The sequence below is a fragment of the Pongo abelii genome, chromosome 17 (assembly GCF_028885655.2).
Source record: "Pongo abelii isolate AG06213 chromosome 17, NHGRI_mPonAbe1-v2.0_pri, whole genome shotgun sequence".
NCBI lineage: Eukaryota > Metazoa > Chordata > Mammalia > Primates > Hominidae > Pongo > Pongo abelii.
This window is the reverse complement of record NC_072002.2, coordinates 78793194-78801328: the sequence shown is the minus strand read 5'-3', so window position 1 is coordinate 78801328 and position 8135 is coordinate 78793194.

Below are 8135 nucleotides of genomic sequence, written 5' to 3'. Positions count from 1 at the left end.
TACCCAGCAGTGGAATTGACATGGCAGCTCTATTTTTAGGATTTTGAGGAACCTCCGTAGAGTTTTCTATAGTGGCTGTACTAATTGACATTCCAACCAACAGTGTAAGAGGGTTTCCGTTTCCCTACATTCTCACCAACATTTCATTATTTTATTATTCCTTTTTTTTTTTTGACACAGTTTTGCTCTTGTTGCTCAGGCTGGCGTGCAGTGGCGTGATCTCAGCTCACTGCAACCTCAGCCTCCCGGGTTCAAGTGATTCTCCTGCCTCAGCCTCCCAAGTAGGTGGGATTACAGGCATGTGCCACCACACCAGGCTAATTTTGTATTTCTATTAGAGATGGGGTTCCACCATGTTGGTCAGGCTGGTATTTAACTCCTGACCTCAGGTGATCCACCCACCCCGGCCTCCCAAAGTGCTGGATTACACGTGTGGGCCACCACACCTGGCCCCCTTGTCATTTTCATACAAGCCATTTTAACTGGAATGAGATGATAGCTCATTGTAGTTTTAATCTGCATTTCTCTGATTATTAATGATGTTGAACACCTTTTCATATGCCCATTGGCTATTTGTATGTCTTCTTTTGAGAAATCTCTGTTCAGATCTTTTGCCCATTTTTAAAATCAAAAAATTTTTTTTGCTGTTAAATTCTTTGAGATCCTTATATATTCCGCTTATTAATCCCTTGTCAGATGGATAGTTTGGAAAAATGTTCTCCCACTCTGTGGGTTATCTCTTCCTTTTGTTGATTGTTTATTTTACTATACAGAAGTTTTTTAGCTTATTGTAATCCCATTTGTCTATTTTTGTTTTGGTTTTCTGTGCTTTTGAGGCTTTGCACATAAATATATATATATATATATATATATATATATATATATATTTGCCCAGACCAATGTCCTGGAGCATTTCCTCAGTGTTTTCTTCTAGTAGTTTCATAGTGTCAGGTCATAGATTAAAGTCTTTCATTCATTTTGATTTGTTTTTTGTATATATTGAGAGATAGGAGTCTAGTTTCATTCTTCCGCCAATGGTTATCCAGTTTTCAGAGCGCCATTTATTGAAAAGACTGTATTTTCCCCCATTTTATGTTCCTGGCACTTTTGTAAAAAATGAGTTGGCTGCAAATGTGTGGATTTATATCTGGGTTCTCTATTGTGTTCAATTGGTCTATCTGTTTTTATGCTGGACTATACTGATTTGCTTAGTATAGCTTTGTAGTATATTTTGAAATCAGGTAATGTGATGCCTCCAGCTTTGTTTTCTTTGCTCAGGATTGCTTTGGCTATTTGGTGTCTTTTGTGGTTCCACACAAATTGTGGAATGGTTTTTTCTATTTCTATGAAGAATGACATTGGTATTTTGATAGGGATTGCACTGAATCAGTAAATTGCTTTTGGGTGGTAATTTTAACAACATTAATTCTTCCAATCCATGATGTTGAAAAGTATGAATATCTTTCTACTTTTTCTGAGTCTTCTTCAATTTTTTTCATGAATGTTTTATAGTTTATCTTGAATAAATCTTTTAATTATTTGGTTAAATTGATTATCAGGTGTTTCATATTTAATATTTTTTGTAGCTATGGTAAGTGGTATTCCATTCTTGATTTCTTTTTCTGATTTTTCACTGTTGTATAAAAATCTTACTGATTTTTGTAAGTCAATTTTGTATCCTCCAGCTTCACTGCTTCATTGATCAGTTTTAACAGATATTTGGCAGAGTCTTTAGGTTTTTCTAAGATTATGTCATGTGCAAACAAAGCTAATTTGAGTTTTTCCTTTCCAGTTTGGCTGCTTTTACATTTCTTTCTCTTGCGTAATTGCTCTGGCCAGGACTTCCAGTAAGGTACTAAATAAAGCAGGTGAAATTAGGCATCCTTGTATTGTTGCAGATCTTATTGAAATGTTTTCAATTTTTCCCCATTCAGTATGATATTAATTGTGGATTTGTCATTTATAGTCTTTATTATTTTGAGGTATATTTGTTCTCTACCCAGTTTGTTGAGGGTTTCTATCATAAAGGGATGTAGAATTATGTTAAGCACTTTTTTAACATCTACTGAAATAATCATATAGTTTTGTTTTTGTCTCTGTTAATGAGATGTGTTGCATGTATTGATTCATGTACATTGAACCATCCTTGCATACCTGGGATGAATCTCACTGAGTGAAGCTTTCTCAGAGCTCTCCAGTTTGGTCATTCTGCTTTAAAAAATTCCCATGCCCACTTTGCACTTCAAACCAATTAAATCTTAGGAAATGGAATTGGGAAGAAATAATTTATAAAGCTCTCCAGGTGACTTCAGTGTGGAATTCTAAAAGCAACTGTTCCCAAGAACATCTCCTCAGTAGTCTTGATGCAGGATTCACCCACATCTTTTCTCCATGATTTTGAAAAACCCTCTCTGTAGTAGCTAAAGACTCACATTTGAACTGTGCCCAAACTTCCAGGCTCTTACAATTGGAAAATGCCAATATCACTTCCCCATTATGTAACAACTACTCCTTGTTGTTCAGATCTAGCTCCAGACTTTGGGCCCAACTTCATTCATCCACTCCTTTTTCTCCTTGACCAGCTTAACAAGTTAAAATATGATAAATACTTTTTACCTCATTCCCACTGCCTAGTTGTTTCAAAGTTGTTTATTAAGGACATAATTTGGTAACTGAGAGTTTCATTATAAACCCAAGTATCCCAGGTTGGAAACATAGTGCATGCAAGTATAGAGAGGCACGAGACAGCAATATGATGTTGGATAACTGTGACCATTTCAGTCCTTTAGTGGCACAGACAGTTGGAATGAGGCACCACAGGAAAGCCTCTGTTGTGTCTACAGGAGGAGATCATGAAGGGCCATGTGAACTCTAGGGGGAGTTTCTTCATTCCCTTGTGGACAATGGGAAATCACTAAAAGATTTTAAGATGGGGAGAAACATAGTCATATTTGTATTTTACAAAGTTTCCTCTGGCTGCATCATGGAAGATATTGTAGGAGGCTACCATCACATGTAGTGAGGTGTTAGGGGGACACAGCATGGATGAGAGATGAGGAAAGCTGAAACGAGGCAGAGGCAAGAGAAATGGAGAGGAGGAATTTCTAGGACATAGATTAGGCATCACTTCTTGGGCCATGAAAGGAGGAGGGAGTGGGAAGTATCACAGATGAATCCAAGAAAGAATGAAACTAATTTTTGTAATAATGTAATAAAATGTGAAACTGGTCAGTCTTCCTAAGTGAGAAATCTGTCTGCAAGTCTATATTCATGAGGATTAATTGTATTTATTTTCTGAGTATGGACAATTTAAATGCTGGGCCCTAAAGGGGAACCCATCCCTCTAGGTAACTACAGCATGATATCAGACAACCTGAACAGGATCCCTACTCATGAACCCTTCTGCCTGGCCTACTAGGGAGGTGACAGGTACCTGTTAAGAAGGTTCCAGACTATATCATTCAGTGTCTAGAAACTGTGCTCAGCTTCATCTTCTGTCTTCTAGCCTCATATCTAACTTCACATCTCTTCAGTCAGTACTGGGGAGTATCTGCTGGTTCTCAACTCCCGACTCAACCTTGACCTAGTTTTGTCTGACTCCCTTGGCTCCTGACTTTATGGACCTCAGGAAGGGCACACTTCTAGGCTAGTCTCAGGTTGAGCTACCAGCATCTTCAAATTAGACTTCCACTTGTCAAGAAGGAAGTAGAGTCCAGACATAGTTGGAACTTCCTAGCATGGTTTGAGATCTCTGTGCTTCTTATTGTTAAATGAACAAATCCTCCACCTTAAAGAGGCTTATGGGCCTTAAAAATGTTTCCACTCAGTGACTGATCATATTCACCAGCAACAGCCACTCCTTACATGCCCTGCTTCACCTTTCAGTTTTCTCATGAGATTCCCAGCAAGCTTTCATGGTTTTGAGGAAGTGGGAGGTAAAAACAAAACAAAAAAAAACACACACTTGCTTCTGATAATCAATTCCAGAGAAACAGAGAAAAATGTAAGCATTAGAAAGACTCATATTGTGGCTGCTATGTTTACAGAGAAGGATGGTGAAATAGAGGTAGTTTGTAAGATTTGCCCAGAGTCCCATGAAGAATTCATGGAAGAAGTGAGACCAGAGTCGGTATGGCCACGTTCCCAGAGCACTGCTTTTTCTGCCATACTCTGCAGTAATATTATAATATTGTTATAATATAACTGAAGAATGTTCCACATATTCAGTGATGGAAGAGAATTTTAATCATAATGAACAAATGTCAACAAAGTTAATCTGATTGTTGATAACACTTAAGGAATGGAGTTTTAACTCTCTAGGAGAAGTTGGGCTAAAAGACTAAATGGAGTCTCCTTGTATGTGATCTGCGATGCTGTTTTGTTGAAGGTAAATTCCTATTATTAACTTGAAATTTGTTCTGACTGCGTTAATGCCAATTCTTTTGAGCTCAGTGTGCCTATTCTTTCCAGTACTCCCATCACTTCTCTCTATTCAAACAATTACAAAACTTCTTGAATATTATTTGGCCAGTCCTTTGAGTTAATGAATCATTATATATGTTCTGCTTCTGTCCCTTTTCATTAACATTCCCCAGCCAAACTACTACTGCTTAGTACCAACACAATCCTAAATTCGATTAGAGTACTGAGATAAGTGGACATCTAAGTCATCCAGAATACTCTGACTGTTATTTGGATATGGTTTGTTTGTCCCCAACAAAACTCACATTGGACTTTAATCCCTGATGTGTTGGTGTTGGACCTAGTGAGATGTTTTTGCGTTAAGGGAACGGATATCTTGAAGAAGGCTTGATGTGCTTCTCCTGGTAGTGAGTGAGTTCTCATTCTGGTGAGGCAGAATCAGTTCTCTCAGAAGGGATTAGTCCCCCTGAGAATGGGTTGTTATAAAATGAGTTTCATCCTCCTGTTTGGTTTCTCTTTACACACATCCACATCCCTTTTGACTTTCTTCACCATATTAAGACAGCACAGAAGCCCCCACCAGAAGCCAGGCACATGCTGGCATCACACTTCTTGAATAGCCTAGAGAACCCTAGGGCAAAGAAGCATCTTTTTTTATAAAGCACCCATCCTTAGGTAATACTTTATAGCAACACACATATATACTAAGACAATGTTTATATTAAAATGTCTAGAATAGTACCACAACAAAGGCAAGCAATGAAAAATAAGTATTGTAGAGCATCTGCCAGCCAAGGATATACAGAACCCAGTAGAATTAAATTTGAATTGCATTACATTAATCAGTATGCCTGGTTTTGTATTTTAATGAACTTATGAGAGAGAAAAATATCTCCTGATATGGCATTGCCTGGCAACTCCCATTAGTGCCATTAGAGCATCTGCTGACCAGGATATGGAGAACCCAATAGAATTAAATTTGAAAAGCATTACATTAGCAGTATGCCTGGTTTTGTATTGTAATGAAGTTATGAAAGAAAAAACATCTCCTGATACGACATTGCCTGGTAACTGCCATTAGTGACTCGTCAGTGCATCGTCATTCTCTCCATTAATTTCAAGGCTGTTATCAGGAAGTATTAAAGGATAAGGAATTGAATGTCAATTACGAAGAATTTTTTGGTACTTGAATGCATCTTTTCCTTTAAGGGGTTCTTGATTGGTTGTACTGCAGATAGGAAAATTGAAAGGGAAATAGAATCTCTGATAAATCCCAGCACTTTGGGAAGCCGAGGCGTGCGGATCACGAGGTCAGGTGATCAAGACCATCCTGGCTAACATGGGGAAACCATGTCTCTACTAAAAATACAAAATATTAGCCAGGCGTGGTGGTGGGCACCTGTAGTCCCAGCTACATGGGAGGCTGAGGCAGGAGAATGGCTTGAACCTGGGAGGCAGAGCTTGCAGTGAGCCGAGATCATGCCACTGCACTCCAGCCTGGGCAACAGAGGGAGACTCCATCTCTGGTGAAGCATTAATCTCAGAATTTTCAGTTTTTAATGGAGTAATTTTTCTAATATCTGTATTAACTCAAGCCAGGATTGGATTGGTAGACCTGTACTTTATACTTCAAGCATCTGTCACAGTTTTTCCTGATTGTGAGAAGCATATTCTGTTACCCCAGCCAGGGTTTACACTGCAAACAGAAACTAACAACAAACTGCAAACAAAACAAACATCAGTATTTGAACAGGGGAGAGTTTATATAAAGAATTATTAACTAGCAATAGGAGCTTTTCTATTTTTAAAGACTCCAATGGGAGCAGAAATAGAAGATATTAAAGAGAAATTGCTACCTAATGGCTGGGGTGAGTAGAAATGAAAGAACTAAGGGCTTAGAGGGGACATAGGCTATGGACTGATTTGTGTCCCCACAACATTATTATGTGAAAGTCCTAATCCACAATATGATGGTATTTGGAGAAAGGGCCTTTGGGAGATACTTAGGGTAAAATAAAGTCAAGTGGGTGGGGCCCTCAGAATGGGATTAGTGGTTTTATAAGAAGAGAAAGGAAGAGATTGCTTTCTCTGCCATGTGAGGACATAGCTAGAAGGCAGCCTTCTGCAAGCCAGGAAGAGAGCCCTCACCAGTAACCAAATCTGCTAGCACCCTGATCTTGGACTTCCCAGCCTCCAAAACTCTGATAAATGTCTGTTGTTTAAACTACTCAGTTTGTTATATTTTATTATACTCACCTGAACAAACTAAAATGACTGAATGCCCCAGGGCTGAGATTCAGAGCTCTTTGGAGCTTTGGCTGCCACAGAAACATGCATTCTGCAGTGGCAATGAAACTTGCCAGAGGGCCAAAGCTGGTTCACAGAAGCCATCTGCCCTTGCTGGAGGGTGTGGGCAGGCAGGTGCTGGTCTGTAGAAGCAAATGCCTGGTAGGGATACACTTGCTAGAAGTTAGGTCTTAACCAAATGTGGAAATATCCATTGTGTGGAGAAAGCATGGCCTGAGAATGTAGCTACAGATGACCAAGCGGGCTGCTGGCCACTTACACTGAATAAGAAATTCTAGGAGGACCAGAATCTAGAAAGTGCATTTCTACTGCTATCTCCTTAGAGTGTCCCTCCAGCTCCCTCTATTGGCAAAGCCTAACACTGGGCTAACCAGTCTAGTTTTTGTTATAAGATCCAGGTTCATTATCACAAAGTAAGTCCACAAAGGTAGATTTAGAGCTGACAGACAATAAATTGATACCTGGCACAGTAATGAATAGAGTTCCCAGTTGAACTTGTCATTAAATCTGGAAGGCAACTACTGAATCTCTCTTTTCCTAACCCTTTGCAGAACCCTCCATTTCAAGGACAACATGTGAAGAACTAAGAAAGCATCGTATCCTTTGTCAGAAACAACTAGGGACAGTGAACTCCTTCTGGAGGCAACACTAGTATGGGTGGGAAAGGAATTTGATGTTTCTTTCACCAATAGCCACTAGATGTGCCAAACAGGTGTGGATGGTCCATGCCCTGACCTGTGAATGTCAGATCAGGGTCAGCTTGTGCAGCAAACCCACTGGAACTGGAAGCCTCCCTCTAGTCCTCTGCCCTTTCCATCAGCTTCATTGCAGAAGCTGCAGGTCAGGAAAGGAAAGGCCACCTGGTGCATGCAGAAGAGCATCAGCTCCTTTAGGGGTACTTCCTGCATGCAGAGCATCTAGGCTCTCAGTCCCCAAACCATCCCTGGCTTTGGACCTCTCCTTTGCAATTGTGGTCCTACAGCCTTTTCTTAGAGAATAGTGATGAGAGAGCCTGAGGGTTCCCACTTATTCATGTGTAGGAAGAAGGAAGGCTCTCAGGACTTCCATCTACGACTCCTGGAGCGGGTAGCAACTCTTGCAGAGTTCATATAGCCTAGATGAATTTGACCTTAGCTCTCTGTTCCAGGAACCTCATCCCCGGGTCCAGGATGATGTGTTTTTGGTGCTAGGTTTCCAAGCCCCACTTTTAAGATAAGAGAACAGACCCAGAGAAATGAGACTTCATGTTAAAGGGAGACAGGTTTCTGGTCCCTGCTTCTCCTGCACTGTGCTGACAGCTGCCCTCTGGTAGGAGCTGAAGTAGCAGTTTGGCCTCTTATACAGAATCCAGTCTTTGGCATTATCAGATATTGGATCCAGGTTCTATCCCCTTGCTAGCTACAAGA